This window comes from Pantherophis guttatus, chromosome 11 (assembly GCF_059756535.1).
Source record: "Pantherophis guttatus breed Tessera chromosome 11, ASM5975653v1, whole genome shotgun sequence".
Lineage (NCBI taxonomy): Eukaryota > Metazoa > Chordata > Lepidosauria > Squamata > Colubridae > Pantherophis > Pantherophis guttatus.
The window spans coordinates 8,700,464-8,721,812 of record NC_142073.1 but is presented as its reverse complement, the minus strand read 5'-3'; positions in this window follow the sequence as shown (position 1 = coordinate 8,721,812).

The following is a 21,349-nucleotide window of genomic DNA, read 5'->3' as shown; positions in this document are numbered from 1 at the left end:
TGTTCTTGAAATAAGAAGTCTGAGTCGCAGTGCACAACTCTGCTCATTTCTCTTCTCTTATTTTTTTTTTTTTTTAAATTAGATTTGTTTCTTTTCAGGGAGATCATAGGAATTTTAAAGGTTATGGATGCATTTTGCTTTTACTAACAGAATGGCAAACTTTCCATTCACAAAGAAAGTTTCAAAATACTTTCCAAAGCAAAGAGGAGGGTTGGACATCTTGCTCTGGTCCTCACGGTTTGAGTGAGAATAGAGAACAGAACATCACTGTCCCCCACAAAATTGTTTTCTTTAACTTCTCTCTAGAAAAGCTCATTAATTGGGGAAATAGCCTTTCTTTTTCCTGATTTTTCTTCAATGGGACCCAAGGATGTATAATCCATAACTATGGGGGGTTCCATAAGGGAATGGGGTGGCTCAGTGGCTAAGACGCTGAGGTTGTCGATCAAAAGGTTGGCAGTTCAGCGGTTCGAATCCCTAGTGCCGCGTAACGGGGTGAGTTCCCGTTACTTGTCCCAGCTTCTGCCAACCTAGCAGTTTGAAAGCGCGTAAAAAATGCAAGTAGAAAAATAGAGACCACCTTTGGTGGGAAGGTAACAGCGTTCCGTGCGCCTTTGGCATTGAGTCATGCCAGCCACATGACCACAGAGACATCTTCAGACAGCGCTGGCTCTCCGGCTTTGAAATGGAGATGAGCACTGCCCCCTAGAGTCAGGAACGACTAGCACATATGTGCGAGGAGAACCTTTACCTTATGGAGGTTCCATATAATCACCAGGACTGGAAAGCTAGAGAAATTTGTTTGCTTTACATTTTAAAATTTTGGTTAGAGTACACTGGGATTGGCTCGTCCCATTCATGCTGGCAAAAGAGGCATGCTGCACGTCCCATCAGCCCAATTTTTCTGGCTGGCAGGGTCCAGGAGAAGGGCCTTGTCTGCTGTTGCTCCTGCTCTCTGGAACATCTTGATTCCCCGATGTGAGGTTGGACCCAACCCTCCTATCCTTTTGTAAGGGCTTAAAGACATGACTCTGCCAGTCGACCTGGGACCCCAGTGGGGATCAGCACAATGGAGGTGGTTGATTTTGTAACAACAGATCCCATCTCTCCCCATTCCGCCCCCACCCTTCCCACATGTCCTTGATTTTAATCCCCGTTTTCAATTTATTCAGGTTTTAATCAGAGGTTGTATTCAGCAGGTTTTGACCAGTTCTGGAGAACCGGTAGTGGAAATTTTGAGTAGTTCAGAGAACCAGTAAATACCACCTCTGACTGGCCCCGGCCACATCTACTCTCTGCCTCCCGAGTCCCAGCTGATCGGGAGGAAATGGGGATTTTGCAGTAACCTTCCCCTGGAGTGGGGAGGGAATGGAGATTTTACAATATCCTTCCCCTGCCATGCCCACCAAACCACACCATGCCCACCAAGCCACGCCCACAGAATCAGTAGTAAAAAAATTTGAATCTCACTACTGGTTTTAATGTAGATGTATTTTTCTATGTCTGTAAGCCACCCAGAGTTACCTTATGGCAAGATGGGTGGCCAATGGATTTTATAAACAAACATACATACATACATACACACATACATACATACATACATACATACATACATACATACATATATTTTTTTCCAAAAAGAAAAAAAAAAGAAAGGAAAAAAAAAGAAAAGAAGTGATGGAGCTTATTCTCCACAAATTATAACCTTGCAATGTGCCAAATGACCAAAAATTCCCATCTGATAAAGCTATTGCACTGTGGGAGCCTATTTCCAATGCACGAGTTAAATTATCTATGCCAAATTGCCCCATAAGAAGAGAATTTGGGCTGCCATATCTGAGCTGAAAAAATTCAGAGGATGACTAGCGTGTGTGAAGCTGTCATTTAGTGGTCTTCTGGATTTATGAAGCTTACACATGATAGCCGGGAAACATCTTGTTAATGGCTTGGAGTAGTGTTATAACGCTGCTTGGCATGGTTTGAGTATAATGCTGACCAGAGCTTATAATAACAGATACAATATAGTGTCGTTTGTTTGCTAGAGTTGCTTATAACAATATGGTTACTTACCCAAGTAAAACTTACATTGATTTTTCACGGGAATCAGATTTCATGCTGAATACTGACACTGACATCCGTTAAACTCCACTGAAGATGTTATCTAGCCTGGTAATGAATTGTTCAGATTAACCCACAAGCTTGGAGAATGAACCTTCATCCTCTATCTGTCTATCATCTCTCCATCCATTCATCCATCTCTCCATCCATCCATCCATCCATCCACCCTCCCATCATCCACTCATCATCCATCCATCATCCATCCATCCATCCATCCATCCATCCATCCATCCATCCATCCATCTATCTATCCATCCATCCATATCTATCTGTATCTATCTGTCATAGCTATCTAGAATGTGTCTGTGTAGTTTTATATTAATTGAGGAAAACCTTCTGATCTTTTAATGGATGCGACTGTGAATGCAATGGAGAAACAGATACTTAAAAATGTTATCTATCTATCTATCTATCTATCTATCTATCTATCTATCTATCTATCTATCTATCTATCTACCTATCTATCCATCCATCCATCCATCCTCCATCCTCCATCCTCCATCCTCCATCCTCCATCCTCCATCTTCCATCCCCATCCATCCATCCATCCATCCATCCATCCACCCTCCCATCATCCACTCATCATCCATCCATCATCAATCCATCCATCCATCTATCTATCCATCCATCCATATCTATCTGCATCTATCTGTCATAGCTATCTAGAATGCGTCTGTGTAGTTTTATATTAATTGAGGAAAACCTTCTGATCTTTTAATGGATGTGACTGTGAATGCAATGGAGAAACAGATATTTTAAAAAATGAATGCTCTACTGATAAGAATGATCTAACTTGTCTAAGAAAACTCTCCCATCACACATAAGCTTCCTTCTTTGATCCCCTCCTTTATCTTGAAAATCTCAGAAATCAGTGTTTGGAGACACATACTTAGCTGTGCAGGAGGCGATCCACCACACTGTGATATGTAAGTGTCTTGCTGGCATGAAGTAATTCACTTTATAGCTTTCTCTTAGGGGTCCCTCAAAAAGTTTTTGGGAGGATGTAATAAAGACACAGAGAGAGAGATAGAACGGTAGGCAAGAATTGTGCTTCGAATCCTGGAGAAGGAGGACTGGGTGTTTTTATTAGGACCATATAGGGTGAGAGTAAATGTAAGAGAAAACCAATGTTCTGAAATAACAATGTTTTTTGGGGAAAAAAACCATACACCATGAAGCTGACTTCAATGTTAGGCATTTCCTAAAATTGGTTGGGAGTGAAGGACTCATTGTGAACCTGAGATTTCATGGGTTGAATCTGGGATTTTGACAGATTGGAGAAAAGCAGAGTATAATATGTATTTGAGCCAATTAGTAAAAGGATGTAGTTGTATCTTATGCATCAGAACAAATTTTTCAGTTTCAGCATAGAGTCCCTGAACAGTTTTTATCAGAGGTTACAAGATACAAATCGGGCAGTTAAAATTCAGTACCACTGAGAGCTCCCTTGATTTACACTTTGGAATCCGGATGTTCCCAGTTTCATTTAAGATGAAATCTAATATTAGATTTGTGTGCATTTCCAAAAAAACAAAACAAAACAAAACAAAAAAAAAATGATATGGAAGTCATCCTTTGGATGAGCACAGCACTTTCCTGCTATTTATTAAAACAGCCTAATTGTTTCTGTAGACTTCTTTTAAAAATAATGCTTCTGGTTTATAAATCATGCTTTATAAATTTACAAAGCGGTGACATCTTTTTTAAGAAAGATGCCTAGCAAGATTTATGCTGATTTAATAAGAAGCAGATAAGTGCTGTGCTATATTAAATATATGAAAATTTCTTTAAAAAGTTATTCATCATAAGATGATCAGTATTTAGTGGGCCACATAAACACCTGCTCTATAAAGAAATGGCAATTTTTATTTGTTTGAATGGAAAGAGGCTACAGCTAACTGGGAAACAAATGCAAACTTACTCGTAGAACCAGCAAACCATCATGAAGCAAATAATAATAATTCAACCAGAAATTGATTTTTTTTAAAAAAATGTGATCTTTTAACATCCAGTTAACTTTATTGTTTACTGTTATAGTGTGCAAATTTGTATACACTATTTTTTTTTTAAAAAAAAAACAGCACTAGCAGAAAAGTTCTACAAGCCAACCAATTAATTTTAGCCCGAGTTAAGAACCCAGGAGAAAAACACACAAGAGAATGTATCAAAAAGCTGCCCTTTCAGTCTTCCTCCACTAATTAAAGACATTTCTCCCAATAGTTAGCTCACATTTTCTATTGAAACTCGTTCCTCGCCACCATCCAAAAAACCTAAATAAATGTGAGGTTGGAGATACAGTCCTTATCTGTTTTACTAGATTTATGCGACGGGTATCTTTATCGCAGTGGCGAAATCCAATTTTTTTTACTACCGGTTCTGTGGGCGTGGTGTGGCTTGGTGGGTGTAGTGTGGCTTGGTATGCGTGGCAGGGGAAGGATATTGCAAAATCTCCATTCCCACCCCACTCCTGGGGGAAGGATACTGCAAAATCCCCATTCCCTCCTCACTCCTAGGGGAAGGATGTTGCAAACTCTCCATTCCCACTCCACTCCACCCCACCCCTGGAGTGGGGTGGGAATGGAGATTTTGCAGTAGCCTTCCCCTGGAGTGGTGGTGGGAATGGAAATTTTGCAATATCCTTCCCCCAGGAGTGGGGAGGCAATGGTGATTTTTTTTTTTTAAATTTGATTTATATGCCGCCCTTCTCCGGAGACTCAGGGCGGCTTGCAATGCGTTAAGCAATAGCCTTCATCTTTTTTGTATATTTATACAAAATCAGCTTATTGCCCCCACAATCCGGGTCCTCATTTCACCTACCTTAGAAAGGATGGAAGGCTGAGTCAACCTTGAGCCTGGTAAGATTCGAACCTGCAGAAATTGCAGGCAGCTGTGTTAATAACAGGGTGCATTAAACCACTGTACTACCAAGGCTCTTTTTTTTTGCAGTATCCTTCCCCTGGAGTGTGGTGGGAATGGAGATTTTGCAGTATCCTTCCCCTGCCACGCCCACCAAACACCACACCCACCAAACTACGCCCACAGAACTGGTAGTAAAAAAAATTGAATTCCACCACTGGCATGGATGTTAAATTGTGGTCTCAGCAGCACCAGACGGATGATGCGGGGAGGTTGGGGCATATGTGAGTGCTCCCGATACAGGATTAAGCAGCATAACTCCTGCTTAGATTTCCTGCGCTAGCCCAACTTAAGTGCCACAAAGTTGGCATCACCTAACCAGCAGCCCTGATGTAATTAAATGACATAAAGTGGTTCCTTACATAACTGAATAGAAAGCCGTGGGCAAGTCTAAACCTCTCTAAAAGAAGATTCAATTATATTCTCAGAAGATCTAATTAATAGATGCACCGAACAATAAGCAGGCCATTCTTACTGACTGCTAAAAGTTCCATTTGTAATAACCGTTGTCTACCAATCCTTTCGGGCAATAGAAAAAAAAAAAATCCAGTGTAAATATTTAGGTACATTTTAAAATTAAATAGCCTTATTTAGACAGCTTTAATGCATTTTTTTTCTCCTGCTTTAAACACCTCTTCAAATAAATATATCAGGAACCATGAAGGCTTTTAAGCATAGCACCTCGACCCAAGCTGGAAAATCATACAACAAATTCAGCCTCATCGAACCCAGCCTCATCCAGCCAAGTAATTTTGAGCATTACTTATTATGTTTGAGGCTGAATGGTCATTGAATTGAATTAATTTCACGGAATTTCTCAGCTGCTCAATGCACCTATTCAGTGCACTGGTTTACATGTTCAGCCAAAAAAAATATGCAGGAATACATCTATCTCCCATTGCCATGTAACTCTTCACTTAAAAGGTAAAGGTAAAGGTTCCCCTCGCACATATGTGCTAGTCATCCCAAACTCTAGGGGGCGGTGCTCATCTCCCTTTCAAAGCCGAACAGCCAGCGCTGTCCGAAGACGTCTCCGTGGTCATGTGGCTGGTATGACTCAACGCCAAAGGCACACGGAACGCTGTTCCCTTCCCACCAAAGGTGGTTCTTACTTTTCTACTTGCATTTTTTACGTGCTTTCGAACTGCTAGGTTGGAAGAAGCTGGGACAAGTAACGAGAGCTCACCCCGTTACGCGGCGCTAGGGATTCAAACCGCTGAACTGCCGACCTTTCGATCGACAAGCTCAGCGTCTTTGCCACTGAGCCACCACGTCCCTTACTCTTCACCTACACCCTTCCTTATGTGCCCCAGTTATGTAAGCAATTTTACTCAAATGCACACATCCATTAGCTTGGAATACCCTTTGAACACTCAGTGACTCCCCCACCCCCATTGTAAGACTTTTCTTGCCACCGTGGTTAAGTGAAGATTTCAGTTGTTAAGATAAGAACATGGTTGCTAAGTGAATCTGGCTTCCCTGTTGACTCTGCTCGTCAGAAGGTCACAAAAGGGGGGGTGTCATGTGACGCTGCAACCGTCATAAATATGAACCACTTGCCAAGCATCTTAATTTTGATCACGTGACCACGGGGATGCCGCAAAGAGTTGTAAGGGTGAAAAATGGTCAATTGCAACTTTGAGCAGTCACTAAATGAACTGTTGTAAGTCAAGGACTACCTGTATGAGCCACGGTGGTGCAGTGGTGAGAGTGTTCGATCCTGATGGACTCAAGGTTGACTCAGCCTTCCATCCTTCCGGGGTGGGTAAAATGTGGACCCAGATTGTTGGGGGCAAGAGGCTGACTCTGTAAACCACTCAGAGAGGGCTGTAAAAGCACTATGAAGCAGTATATAAGTCTAAGTGCTATTGCTATTGTCCTTCCTTCCTTCCTTCCTTCCTTCCTTCCTTCCTTCCTTCCTTCCTTCCTTCCTTCCTTCCTTCCTTCCTACCTTTCTCCTTCCCTCCCTCCCTCTCTCCCTCCCTCCCTCCCTCCCTCCCTCCCTTCCTTCCTTCCTTCCTTCCTTCCTTCCTTCCTTCCTTCCTTCTTCCATGGTGGTGGTTAGAATGCCATTTTGCAGGCTGACTCTGCCCACAGCTAGGTGTTCGATCCTGATGGACTCAAGGTTGACTCTGCCTTCCATCCTTCCAAGGTGGGTAAATGTAGACCCAGATTGTTGGGGGCAAGAGGCTGATTCTGTAAATTGCTTAGAGAGGGCTGTAAAAGCACTGTGGAGCAGTATATAAGTCTAAGAGCTATTGCTACTGCTATTGAATATTGATTTCATGTGCATTTGCCTTAATGCTTTAATGTATATACTTGTAATAATGTACTGTATAAATCTTGAAGTTTTGGTGCACATGGACATCCTGAGTTAACTTATTTCTTATTTCTCATCTAGTGCTTTGAAAAATATATTGCCAGAATTATTGATGATTCCACACACACACACAAACACACGCTGCACACCATGATATCCTTTTGCTGCTGGATCCAATCCTTCACTGAATCATTTCCATACTCTATGGAAATGTTCTGTGATGATCTATGACATTACTACCGTCCTTCATTTGAGGCCAAAAATATTTGCTTGTCTGTTACAAATATATTTACTTATTCTGAAGCATCTCTTAATGAGTTGTTACATTTTGCTATGTCAGTAGAAGCTCTGGTGTTATTCTGATACAACTCTTGAATAATAAATAAGCTTAGCTCGGCAACAGAGAGACACTATGCAAGTCTAGGCAAAGAGAAAGAGCAGTCGCAAAGAAATGAGTCATCAAGTAGAACGTTTCAAGAAGAGCGAGAAACCAGGGTCCATCTACAGCGATTAGGCTGCAACACATTGTTGTGGTCCGCCAGCAGCCTGCGGAGCTGATAGCGGAGTCGGACAGTGAGGAGGCTGGCGAGGACCATGGGCCAGTCCTGGAGTCAGGGGAAGGCCCGAAGGCTCTACGTCGGAGGCAGAGATGGGGTCAGGGCCATCTGGGAGCAATGCGCGGACTCCGGTGCCTCCAGAGGCAGATAGCAGAGAGGCAGAGGAACAGGAGGACCCAGAGTGGGGTGGGAATGGAAATTTTGCAATATCCTTCCTCCACAAGTCCGGAGGGAATGGGGATTTTGCAGTATCCTTCCCCTGGAGTGGGGTGGGAATGGAGATTTTGCAGTATCTTTCCCCTGACACGCCCACCAAGCCACACCACGCTCACCAAGCCACGCCCACAGAACTGGTAGTAAAAAAAAATTGGATTTCACCACTGCTTTGGAGGCTTTGATAGCTGAAAAGTTGTCTTTTGAACATAATTTCTCATAGTATGTTTTTTTCCCCCCTGACATGGAAACATTCAGGCGTTATACAGAGGCTGTTAAATACATGGATTTAGGAGCTATTGCCAAGTTGTTCTTGGTAAATTTAAGAAGTAAGTGTTAATTGATTGCAGATTGGTATGCACCAGGAGTGCAATTAAGGTGAAATTATTTATATATCATTAATTTTAATCTATATGGACCAATTATGGGCCTATTGTGGACAAAATATTGATTCACTTAGCATTCATGAAAAATCCATACCTGTACGAATCCTGAGAGTCAATGATTTTCCAGAGAAGTGGGGTCAAGAAACTTGACATGGTACCCAAATTGCTTTTTTAAAAATTGATTTGCAATTTATATTGAGGTAAAGAAAGTAACACATTTTCTCCAAATTGCTTCCTGCCAACTGCGCATTGTTGTGTCTTATTTCTGCACAGATGGGTATAATCTTATTTGCAGGATATGACTAGTACCAGATGAGATTTTGGTTTTGTTTGGTTTTGATTTTTAAACAACAGCAACAAAACGCCCCACCCGCAAAATAAGTATGGTTTTTTTTATCAAAATCAGGAAGGTGAAAATTATTGTAGGAGTCAGGAAAATTGACAGCTCCAACTTGCTAAGCAGAAAAGTTCTGATTGGGCATATACATGATTATACTTAATCATAGCTTGAGACAGGTTGAATTCACATCTAACCAAGGGTGGGTTCTACTTACCTTTACTACCGGTTCACAGCGGGGCTGCGCGCATGCGCAGAAGCATTTTGATGATGTCAGGTTCGGTGGGCGGAGCCTCCCGCTGGTTTTACTACCTTCTATTTTTCAATGTGAGGTTGATTGTCCAGAGGTTGTCCTTGAAAATCTAAATGCAGACCAATGTTACTGAATTGTAACTGGGTAAAATGGACACCTAACATCAAAAACGTTATCAAAAGAGCACAACAAAGAATGTTCTCTCTGCACCAACTCAGGAAGCTCAAACTGCCCAAAGAGCTGCTGATCCAGTTCTACAGAGGAATTATTGAGTCTGTCATCTGCACCTCCGTAACTGCCTGGTTTGGCTTTGCAACCCAACAAGACAAATACAGACTTCAGAGGGTAATTAGAACTGCAGGAAAAACAATTACTACCAACCTGCCTTCCATTGAGGACCTGTATACTGCACGAGTCAAAAAGAGGGCTGTGAAAATATTGACAGACCCCTTCCATCCTGGACATAAACTGTTTCAACTCCTACCCTCAAACGACGCTATGGAGCACTGCACACCAAAACAACTAGACACAAGGACAGTTTTATCCCAAACGCCATCACTCTGCTAAATGAATAATTCCCTCAACACTGTCAAACTATTTACTAAGTCTGCACTACTATTAATCTTCTCATCATTTTTATCACCCAGCTCCTTCCACTAATGATTGTATGACTGTAACCTTGTTGCTGGTACCCTTACGATTTATATTGACTGTTTCCTAATATGATTCGATTGCTTATTTGTTCCCTGTGACTATCATTAAGTGTTGTACCTTATGATTCTTGATGAACGTATCTTTTCCTTTTATGTATACTGAAACATATGCACCATGGCGAATTCCCTGTGTGTCCAATCACACTTGGTCAATAAAAATTATATTCTATTCTAAATAGAAAACTCAAATTATTTAGTGTAAAGTAATGTAGGAAATGACCAGGCTGAACCTGAAGGAGGGATAAAACATGCCATAAGTCAAGAGTCTCTGTGTGCCCACAAGAAATTTAAGTCCAGCCCATTTTGAATGCCTCTCTTATCTCTCATTCATTTCCCTTGACAGTTAGTTGGTCAGATTCTTGTAGAGAGGTTAAGTTTGCAATAAATCTTTACACTCATTTGAACTGCCTAAATTTCCTGATTTTTCCAGTACTTGACAAATAACTTTTCCAAGGTAACATAAATCAAATATTTTTCTCTAGCTTCACCTATTGCTTTTTAGAGCGCAAAGATTGTACTGCACTAATCACCAATATTACTTACAAATGATTTCACTAGAAATGAATGTGTTCTGAATTAGAGCTTTCATTATTCACTCACAGCAAAACAGACGTTTCTTAACTTTTTTTAGCTGAGTGATGCAAGTAAATATGATTCCTTTCATGATTCAAGCTGTATTTCTTACATTTGGCCAGGGTAGATCGAAGGGAGTTTGTTAGGAGCTTACTAAAGAATTGAAATAATGTGACTTTAAAAAAAAAAAAACAAGTAACAACTGTTTAAGGAAGATAAAACTTACGGGCTGGTCCAAGATACTATCGTAAATTTGGTATTTATTAGACTTATTTACATCTTTGACCTGAACAGTAAACTCAAATAGCAGCAAATCAATATGCAAATAAAAAGCAAATTAATAAGAAAGAAAGTACTTTTCCATCCTGCCCTGAAGTTTCTTTATAAAATGTACTTGCACATTTTCTCGGCTTGTCTAAATGATTTTTTTCAAGGATCAATAGCCTATATTTAACCGTTATGTGTAACTGATAGGCAGCCGGTGTGTCTATTTTAAACATCAGGAATAAAAGGACCTCTTGGATGAATTGCAAGGTGAGGGGAATTTAATACATTAGTCAAATAGATTTTTTTGGCTGGATCTCTTTCTCTGGAGCAAATATAGCATTTATTTTGTCCCTCCATTTTTCATGAACAAATGTCACTTAATATCAACACAACCTACTTTTATATTTACCTAAAGTCATAGTATTATTAATTAGGACCGAAATACTTGTGAGACTGCAATTAGTTACAGGAATCTTCATCTGTACCGCTATAACTGTCTGGTTGCTTCTGCAACCCAACAAGACAGACACAAACTTCAGAGGATAATTAGAACTGTAGAAAAAAGAATTGCTACTAACCTGCCTTCCATTGAGGACCTGTATATTTCACGAGTCAAAAAGAGGGCTGTGAAAATATCTACAGACCCCTCGCATCCTGGACATAAACTGTTTCAACTCCTACTCTCCAAACGACGCTATAGAGCACTGCACACCAGAACAACTAGACACAAGGACATTTTTTCCCCGAACGCTATCACTCTGCTAAACAAATAATTCCCTCAACATTGTCAAACTAGTTACTAAGTCTGCATTACTATTAATCTTCTCATTGTTCTTATCACCCATCTTATGACTTTATGACTGTAACCTTGTTGCTGGCATCCTTAAGATTTATATTAACTGTTTTCCTATGACTGTCATTAAGTGTGGTTATGATTCTTGACGAATGTATCTTTTCTTTTATGTACTCTGAGAGCATATGCACCAAGACAAATTCCTTGTGGGTCCAATCACATTTGGCCAATAAAGAATTCTATTCTATTCTATTCTATTCTATTCTATTCTATTCTATTCTATTCTATTCTATTCTATTCTATTCTATTCTATTCTATTCTATTCTATTCTATTCTATTCTATTCTGGAAGGCAAGAATCTAGTGTCCTGGGAAACTGTAGGAGAGCCACAAGACAACTGCACATTGAATCCTACAAGGAAAGGTTGAAAGAACAAGGAAGATTTTGCAAGATGTTTTCGGATGATTTCCTCATGGAGGATGGAAGATGTGGAGTCCTTGGTGCCCTCTGAGTTTGATTGATTTATTGCAGACATTTCAGTACCCGACTAAGTAACATCATCAAAGGAGTGGGGTTTGCTTCCTGAGCAAGGAGAGGAAGGATGGAGAGTGTTTGTTTTCAGCAATTCAAATTCAGCAAGGAAGTGGGCATTAGATAAATATTAAGAGAAAATTCCAGAAAGACAGGATCAGAACTGTATGCCTTGGTGGATTTTAATTTAATGTTGGTGAAGTTTTATTTGGACTCCTGCATTTAACAATGTAGACTTGTGCCCAACTCTAGAATCCTTCATATTTAGAGTTTGGAAAGAGAAGCAACCTAGAACTCAGTAGAAATTTCCTGACAGTTAGAACAATTAATCAATGGAACAACTCGCCTCCAAAAATTGCAGATGCTTCAATATTGGAGGTCTTTAAGAAGAGATTGGACAACTATTTGTCTATAATTGTATAGGTTTTCCTGCCTGAGCAGGGGGTTGGACTAGAAGACCTCCAAAGTCCCTTCCAACTCTGTTATTCTCTTATTCTGGAAGCATTTTTGAACTCCAGAACTCCAGTTCTATATCATTGTGCACTTTGTTCTGTTAAAAGCAGACACACATTTTAGTCTATTTTCAAAGGGAGGTCAGGGTAGATTAGAATACAATGAACATTTCACTCTACAACATATATTTATATACATCTTTATGTTGTATCAAAAGCTCACTGCAAAAGGCGAAAACATTCATACTCCGAAAGACAGCTGTGTTCCCATCTACAGATTTATTTCGCTACATCAGTTTTTTTTTCCTCTTGGATAAACGCAAAGAAATGTGAATAACAACAGCAAAAAGCAGAGGTGTCCAAATCCTTCTGATAATTAAATCCATAACGATAGCATGACTGTTTAGTTAGATAAGTTTACTGGATATTTTTCAAAAGCACACTCATTTTTCTCCCTTATCTAGGCTTGAAAACTAAATAGGTTGGGGCTGGTAAGAACTTGAACGGGAATTTAAGGGACAGAGGCTGGGGTGGACTGCTAGGGGTTTGCAAGGGATTTGGAAGAACCTCTAGCTAAGCGTCACGTTTCGAGGTCGTCTCAAATAAATTGCATTTCAAAGTCTTTGAAGAAAAAACTCCCATTTATTAAGCATGACATTTTAACTCCGACTCAATCGCAGCCAACACTGACTTCCAGACCCAAAACCCTCCCTTTCCGTTCCCCACTCCCCTGCACTCATTGGCCATCTTCCAAGTCACTCTACCCCTAATCTACTGCTCCAGCTCAAAGGAATTTCCCCCCTCCCATCCCATCTCCTAGGGGATATTATCTCCAGGGAAAATAAGTAGGTGAAAAGTCAAACGTCCCTTTCCAGACGCCTCCGCTTCTTCTTCTTATGTCAGCACTAGAGTAAATGCAGCTTGAAGTGCTGACACTAACATTGTATGCAGTTCGGAGAACCCCCAAATCCCACTCCTGGGTTGCCCCTCCCCTCCCAGGAGTTCCCACGCGGCCCGTTTTGGATGCAGGTAACTGCAGGGCGCATGCGGAGACTTGGTGAGGGCGAAAAACGGGCCTACTGAAAGTTTTGGAAGGATGGAAACAGGCCCATTTCTAGCCTCCAGAGGGCCTCTGGAGCTGGGGAGGCTATTTTCACCCTCCTGGAGGCTCGAGAAAAGCCTCCAGAGCCTGGGGAGGGCAAAAAGCACCCCCCCTACCATGGTGCAGGAGGCTGACTAGGCCACGCCCACCATGGCCATGCCCACCCAGCAGAGAACCCCTTGCTAGAACCCAAGCAGAAAACCCCTTGCTAAAATTTTCGAAGCCCATCGCTGGACAGAGGCTAGACTCAGAGGCTGTGGGGAAAAAAAAGAGAAGCCAATGAAAAATATTTTCCATATCTTTGCCAAGAAAATTACTCAGCTGTCCATGACGTCTCAAGGAGTCAAATTTGACATGAAGGAGACTTTTACTTTCAGCGCAAATAACCTTGAGCGTTACGGTGGGATTAAATGGATTTTTTTTCCCCTGTCCCTTGCCCCAGGGTTGTGTTTTTTTGGGTATGGCATTCCTCCACGGCCGCATAAGTCTTCATAAATAAAGTTTTAAAAATACACATTTAAAAACAGTATTGATCAAATTGTACAGGCACTGAACTGTGAAAGAAGACTTATTTTCCCACAGGTTTTTCGGCGACGGAATGACTGTAGGTTTGCAGAATGCACTTCTTCTAATGGGTTAGCTGAATTGACTTGGAATGACAATACTCTCTCTTCCCCCCAGGCTCTTCGTGGCCCTATAAGAGCAACAAACGAAACAATATTGCTGGACTTTGTAGAATGAAGGTCATATTAATCTTCGCGATTTAAAAATGGCTCCTCTTTCCTCCTCAAATAAATCAATTAGCCTCTTTTATAAAGATTCCAGGGTTGAACATTACGGTAAGACTGTTAAAATGAAGCAGCCAGCGCAGAAAGTTTCCATGACATACCATCTCTAGAAGTTGGGATATCACCCAGTTTTGTAACTCAAAGCTAATGAGTGTGATTTGCAAATAATTAGAAGAGAATAACAGAGTTGGAAGGGACCTTGGAGGTCTTCTAGTCCAACCCCCTGCTTAGGCAGAAAACCCTACACCACTTCAGACAAATGGTTATCCAACATTTTCTTAAAAACTTCCAGTGTTGGAGCATTTACAACTTCTGGAGGCAAGTCGTTCCACTGATTAATTGTTTTAACTGTCAGGAAATTTCTCCTTAGTTCTAGGTTGTTTTTCTCTGTGATTAGTTTCCACCCATTGTGTCTTGTCCTGCCCTTGGAGAATAGTTTGATTCCCTCTTCTTTGTGGCAGCCCCTGAGATATTAGAACACTGCTATCATGTCTCCCCTGGTCCTTCTTTTCATTAAACTAGACATACCCAGTTCCAGCAACCGTCCTGTATATGTTTTAGCCTCCAGTTCCCTAATTGTCTTTGTTGCTCTTCTCTGCACTCTTTCTAGAGTCTCCACATCTTTTTTACATTGTGGCAACCAAAACTGGATGCTATATTCCAAGTGTGGCCTTACCAAGGCATTATAAAGTGGTATTAACACTTCACGTGATCTGGATTCTATCCCTCTGTTTATGCAGCCTAGAACTGTGTTGGCTTTTTTGGCAGGTGCTGCACACGGCTGGCTTATATTTAAATATGATATTTAAATGGCTCATATTTAAATTGCCGGATAATAAATAATAACTTGTATTTTGTTGCAAATGGATCTTAATCACAGTTTCGGTTTTTCATTTCTTGACAAGGAGTTTCCAAAAAAAAAAACAACCCTCAGCTGTGCAGAGAGATTCTACTTTAGTTAACTTATTTGGAGAGCATTCATTTTATAACAAATCATGGGATATTTCTATTCACCAAGTTTGGGGAACGCTATTTTACTTTTGCAATATATTTTAAAGGAGAAGGGAATTGCTTGTGGGTAAAATATCGTATCCTTGCATACAGTTAGTTAAAATTTGGCCGAGGGGGATTATGTCCTATTCTCTCTTGCACAGTTTCTCTCTCCAGCGACTTGCAGCCTCCTTATCTTTTCATGTTTCAATTAAATTTGGAGCAAAAACATCAGAAGGGAACGCTTCCCATGAGTTCGGGGAGCGGACAACATAATAGCATCCTTTGCCACTTCCCAAAATAAAGTTAGCCAGAAAGAGAAACTCAACATACCTTCCCAAGAATGCTGTAAAAAGGTTTCATACCCCCCCCAAAAAAGGAAGCCAAGTTCACCAAGCGGGAAGCCTTTTAAAGATATAAAGACAAGTCAGTACAAAGCTAATACATCACCAAATACTTTTCAGTCTCTTAAAGCTTAATCGTTATAATTTTACACTTGTCAGAAAATGAAGCTTTTTTGGTGTTCCTGATTGATACTTATTGAACTAAAATTTTTTAAAAAGTTTTGTGAACTGGAGGCAGATGTTTAGGAATTCAAGGCAGCTCCCTTGTGGATGAAAACACATTAAAATTATGCATTAGAATGTGTCATTCATCCAACAAGCCAGACCGTGAATGGAATCTAATAAAGATAGGCAATTTTGTGCGCTGCAGATTAAGCAGTTGTGGCACCCAACTGAAGAATGGAAAGGACCAAAGGAGGGGGGGGCACGGCTAACTGCCCCTCACTCCCATCGTTTTGACCCTTCTCACGGTTTACAAGTCTCGTCACAAATCGGGATGAAATTCTATACATCCCCTGTTATGTGCAAATGTATTCCCAGTTGACTCTGATTGCGTTGGCCATTTCTGGTAACGTTGAGCTCTTTTCTGCACAAGGACAGCGGCTTCAGGCTTACGTTTCTTTAGATCAACAAACTCAATTTGCTGGAGTTAGACTGCAAATAAATGCTGTATAATAACTCGGCTTCGTTGAACTGATAATGGCGTTGTCTTAGAAAACAAAACATTCCGTGCGACCATATAAACTCATACCTAAAGAGGAAGGCTTTAGGTAAAGGCTGTGAAAAAGAAGGATAAATAAAACAAGCGCTAAGAACTGTTGAGGAAAATGCGCACTTCCCCCTTCGGACCCTCTGGGGTGGGATCCCGTGATGTATTTCCACAGGGTTTATGGTTCTTGACCTAAAATTGAATCTGCATTCAGTTTACCTATTTCATAATGACCTCTTTTCGAAGTAAAATGCCATTTTCACGCATTAACATTCAGATCACAAAGAAAGGGTAGAGGGCAACTGCTATAGAAATCCTGAGCTTTTTCAAAGAGATGATTAGGCCTGTAGGGTGTTGGGCTTTTGTTTTGTTTTTTCTCCAAAGAAAAAAGGGAATAAAAACTGCATTTGGGTACACGTTGTTTCCTGATGCCATTTTTTTTGTGATAGGAAGATGGATTTGATAAACAGGTTGGCTGAGTTCTATGAAATCTAGCAAACATTTGTTTCGCTCTTTGCGCGTGGATTCCTTTTGAACGTTGTTGATATTCCTGAGACTGGGGGGAAGCCATGTTTGTTATCAACACTTAGAGATTGATTTTATGACACTCACTGAGGTTATTGCAAGGTGTGGAATTGCGCCTCAGATAGCATCGGGTGCAACGTATTAGCATAAAGTCATTTGGATTGCAAACGCCAAGAGGAAATACATGTTAAATCCCAATTTAGAGAAAACCAAATTCTCCCCAGGGATCGGAGGATTTTTGCCACCCTTACGTTGTTATTTTTAACTTCTTCGCCCACATCAGGGTTTTAAAAATGGAATGGAACTGATAGTTGGCAGAAAGAGAAAGGTCCAGGACAGGGGTGGGCAACCTTAACCCTCAAAGAGCCACAAAGGTCCTAACCAGAAGCCCCCATTCAATTCTGGAGCTGACCGGAAGTCCGGTTCCCACATCATAGAGTCTCCTCCTAGCGTGGCATCCTTTTTCCTCTGCTGACCAGAAGTCCAGTTCCACCACCATAGAGTCTCCTCCTAGCACGGCATCCCTTTTCCTCTACCTGTTCTAACCAAAAGCCCTATCAATTGTGGAGCCAACCAGCAACAGGGAGCCACAGCAAAGGGATGAAAGAGCCACATTCGGCTCCAGAGCCACAGGTTGCTCACTCCTCACTGGTCTAGGACAACTCCGCACAACCAACTCGGAGCAACCAACTCATTGCAGCCAACTTCCCGCGGGACAAGGGTTACACTAATATCAAAGAAATGGTGGAACAGAATAGAAGGGACAAAATGAAATGTGAGTGACAGAAATTAAAATGTTTTTTAAAATTATTTTTAAAACTTAAATTGAATTGTTGAATTGTCCCGCAATGAGTTGTTTCATGATGAATTGGCCATGCTCTCTTGGCTTGCTAAAACTGTCCATAAGTTGTTGAAGGTCTTCAGCAGAGTGAGCAATGATGGCAGCATCGTCAGTGAAGAGGAAATCCCGTAAGCATTTCAGCTGGACTTTAGACTTTGCTCTTAATCTAGAGACATTAAAGAGTTTTCCGTCTGATCTGATCCAAAGGAAAATACCCTCTGTTGCAGTTCCAAAAGCATGTTTCAGCATGACAGCAAAAAAAGATCCCGAATAAAGTTGGCGCGAGGACACAGCCCTGCTTCACTCCACTTCGAATATCAAAGGAATCTGATGTTAAGCCATCAAAAACTACAGTGCCCTTCATTTCCTCATGAAAGGACCTGATGATGTTGAGGAGCTGAGGTGGACATCCAATCTTGGAGAGAATTTTATAAAGGTTGTCCCTGCTAACCAAGTCAAAAGCCTTTGTAAGATTTATGAAGGCTACAAAAAGTGGCTGTCTTTGTTCCCTGCATTTCTCCTGCAACTGTCTAAGGGAAAATACCAGGTCAGTAGTGGACCTGTTGGCTCAAAATCCACACTGTGATTCTGGATAGACTCTCTCTGCAAGCACCCAGAGCCTCTTCAGTACAACACGGACAAGCAGCTTCCCTATAATCAGGGGTGAAATCCAGCAGGTTCTGGAGAACCGGTAGCGGAAATTTTGAGTAGTTCAGAAAACCGGCAAATACCACCTCTGGCTGGTCCCAGAGTGGGGAGGGAATGGAGATTTTGCAATATCCTTCCCCCAGGAGTGGGGAGGGAATGGGGATTTTGCAGTATCCTTCTCCTGCGATGCCCACCAAGCCACGCCCACCAAGCCACACCACACCATGCCCACCAAGCCATGCCCACAGAACCGGTAGTAAAAAAAAATTGGATTTCACCACTGCCTATAACACTAATTTCTAAAAGCCTACAGAAGGCTTCTGAGCACCATAGGAAGAGGAGTAAATCCACAACGGTTAGTAAAACTATTCTCTGGAAGCAGCAAATCAGTAATAATACTGGTTATAATAGATAATAATAGTAGTTATTCTGTTAATTTATTAGAATAATCAATCTCTTATTGTAAACTATATATTAGGTAAAGGTAAAGGTTCCCCTTGCACATATGTGCTAGTCGTTCCTGACTCTAGGGGGCGGTGCTCATCTCCGTTTCAAAGCTGAAGAGCCAGCACTGTCCAAAGACGTCTCCGTGGTCATGTGGCTGGCATGACTAAACACCAAAGGTGCACGGAACACTTTTACATTCCCACCAAAGGTGGTCCCTATTTTTCTCCTTGCATTTTTTACATGCTTTCGAACTGCTAGGTTGGCAGAAGCTGGGACAAGTAACGGGAGCTCACCCAATTACGCGGCACTAGGGATTCCAACTGCTGAACTGCTGACCTTTTGATCGACAAGTTCAGCATCTTAGCCACTGAGTCACCGCATCCCAAAATTATATATTAGTAATCTATTAATGGTTCTTCCTTTAATATTGGTTGTTCTATTAATTTATTAAAATTATTAATCTATTGTATTACTGCATTATATAAATATTATTATTCTATTCATATTGATTAATCCACTAATTTATTAATATTATTAATGTATTATAGTATTGTAAAATTATATACATGCACACACACACATAAACACATATATATGCACACATACGCACACACATACATAATTAATTTATTAATAGTGGTTTTATTAATACTATTAATCTATAACTAATATATAGGTTATATAATATAATAATACTGGTTACACTATTAAGAGTAAATTGAAAACATTTAAAAATGTGAAAGTAGCATTTTTTTAAAAAGAGACACAGAACAAAGCAGAAAGAGACTGATGTTTGTAATTGTCTTAATACTCCATTTCTTGCAAGTTATGGATAAATCCCATTTTTGGACATTGCTGTATGCTAGCTCTTTCTATTAAGGTATGCCATAAGCTGTCCTAACACTTCTATCATAAAGCTTTATTAGCAAAGATTTCTAGCTACCTTGTAGAATTTGCTCAGGGATGAATCCTGGCCTTCTATACTTTAATACAGAAATAAAAGATGCTCCTTTTTTTTTCTTACTTAGGGTTTATATAAGAACCTATTTAACCATTTCTATTTCAATAAGTACCAGATTAATGTAATCTACCACAGTATCTCTACAGGGCTAAAAGTAATATGATTTGTCAATTAAAGGCATATTAAATTTAAACTATGATTGGCAGATTCATGGGTTGGATATTGCTTTTCCTACCTCAGACTTCAGGTGGATTTTTAAAAAATTGTAATTTACCTTCTATCCCAAGATCTTTCACCGCGGGAAAGATAAATCATTAGATTGGCATCTCAGCCCTGCCTCTTGCAAAGCGGGAGAACATTTTATCAAGGCTTGATACAGCATCAACTAAAGGTTGATTGGAAAATTGAAAAATACTGCTGAACCATTTCTGAATTGCAATCAAAACCTCCACATGGGTATATCTATGCCGCTAGCAGAAGTCAAGTTTGAATTAAGTCTTTCGGTTTAGAGCATCAACCTCATCTTGTTGAAGAATTCGTTCGATCATATGGCAGAGCTGGTTCTGACAATTGATTGGAGTGTGGGTTAGTGAAGGATAAGCTGGAATGTGGATGAGGAAACCTTTTGGGGGGTTTCTCCCTTTGCCTCTTATTGCTTAGGGTACTAACACATGTGCTGGTTCTGTTTCTGTGCATGTTGAGAAAAGAAAAAACATCTCTCTGTGTAACCCTGACGTACAGGGTACTAGTTTTTGATCTTGCTTTCTGTAGAGTACTATTAGCAAAGCATCTATCCATGGTTCATCACCTTCATGGGAAACTTTCAGCTGGTCCATCATGTCAGTTAGTGGACTTTGTCTCTTCTCTTGAGATTAAAGTCCTCAGCATCCATCAACCACTGAGATGAATTGAGGGCTTGCAAGAATTCCATCCCATTCCAACCCAACCCAACCCAACCCAACCCAACCCATCCCATCCCATTCCCTCCCATCTCCTCCCCTCCCCTCCCCTCCCAACCCAACCCAACCCAACCCATCCCATCCCATCCCATCCCATCCCATTACCTTCCATCTCCTCCCCTCCCCTCCCCTCCCCCCCCAACTCAACCCAACCCAACCCAACTCAACCCAACCCAACCCAACCCATCCCATCCCATCCCAACCCAACCCAACCCAACCCATCCCATCCCATCCCAACCCATCCCATCCTATCCCTCCCCATGATTCCCATCCTATCTCCTCCCCTCCCACCCCACCCCACCGTATTTCTTATATCTTATTTTGTTCTTCAGATACTAGCGGTCATAATCACCTTGTATCAAAAAGCCCCATTCTTATCATAAAAAGTAACTTAGAAATATTGCACAGAGTGTTTGTTTGTTTGTTGACAGTGGACATTATCTTTCTTACCATGAACTGCTGAACATTTATTTCTAATTCTTCTCCTCCTGAGATAATAGAAATCCATTACTAGAGAATGTACAGTTTGATACCAGATCTGGAAAGGCAGAACAACTTTTGCAAATGCCAAAGGAAGAGGCTAAGACGGTTAGAAATATGAATTTG